The 1,201-nt window shown below is 33.7% G+C and overlaps 1 pseudogene; it reads right to left on the reverse strand.

Moving 5' to 3' along the window:
• Positions 1 to 478: 478 nt before the first annotated feature.
• On the reverse strand, positions 479 to 809 carry LOC101334677 (large ribosomal subunit protein eL33 pseudogene; annotated as a pseudogene).
• Between the last annotated feature and the right edge of the window lie 392 nt (positions 810 to 1,201).

Consider the following 1,201-nt stretch of genomic DNA (forward strand, 5'->3'; position numbering starts at 1 on the left):
GAGGAATTTTCCATTATTTGAAGTTGTCAAATTTATTGGTATAAAGTTGTCCCTAATGCCTTCTTATTTATCCTTCAAAACCTATAAAATCTTTTTCCATACCTGATATTTGTAGGGTTATTTTCCTCTTTCTTGGTCAGTCTTGCTAAGGCATATCAATTTTGTTAAACTTTCAAAGAACTGGTTTTTGGCTTAGTTTATTTTCTCTATTACTACTTTGTTTTCTATTTTAGTGATATCAAACTTATCTTTATTACTTCCTTTTAAATACCTTCTTTGGGTTTAAATTGATGTTCTTTCTTTTAGTTTCTTACAGTGGAGGCTTATACCATTCATATTCAATATTTTTTACTTTTTGATATATGCATTTAGAGCTAGAAACATGCCTCAAATTACTGCTTTTACTACAACCCAAGTGTTTTTTGTTTTTTACAAGAGAACAAATCCTACACTTTTATTTATTTACTTTTCAATAAGTTTAAATCCTTGAAAGGTACAGCATCACACGGATTCTGTGTCCAATGGCCTTAGCAAGAAGATTGCTTTGGAATTTGGCATGAATCATGCCACTGTTTCCATGAACACCCGTTATCTTTCCCCAGATTACTCTGGTTTTGTTAGGTTTTCCATAAGTAGTTACTGTGTTGTTCTTTGCTTTGTACACATAAGTACACATCTTGCCTAGATAGAATCATTTCATCTTGAGCATATATACCTTCAACTTTCAGGAGAGCTGTGTGCTCCCTCTGGTTCCACAGACCCCACCGATAGCCAGAAAAAGTGGCCTTGGACCATAGCCTTTCAGACATATCTGTCATTTTAGAAGTCCTCTTCCCAACAGGCCCCACTTATTTGCCCCCAAAGTTCAGCTGCGGGAGCTCCACACACCTCCACAGGGTCCAAGATGGTTGAAAAAGCCCAAGTGTTTTGGGTTTTTTTCATTATTATTGAGGTCAAAATATTTTAAAATTTCTATTCTGCCTTATTATTTGACCCATTGATTTTATAGAATTATATTGCTTAAGTTCAGATAACTTGGGAATTTTTCAATATTTTGTTTTGTTATTATTGTTGATTTTTAGTTTAATTCCATTGTGATCACACAACATACTGTACATGATTTCAATCCTATGAAATGTATTAAATCTGCTTTATGGCCCAGTGTATAGACTATTTTGCTAAATGATCCATGTTCACTTGA

Source organism: Tursiops truncatus, chromosome 19 (assembly GCF_011762595.2).
Source record: "Tursiops truncatus isolate mTurTru1 chromosome 19, mTurTru1.mat.Y, whole genome shotgun sequence".
Classification (NCBI taxonomy): Eukaryota; Metazoa; Chordata; class Mammalia; order Artiodactyla; family Delphinidae; genus Tursiops; species Tursiops truncatus.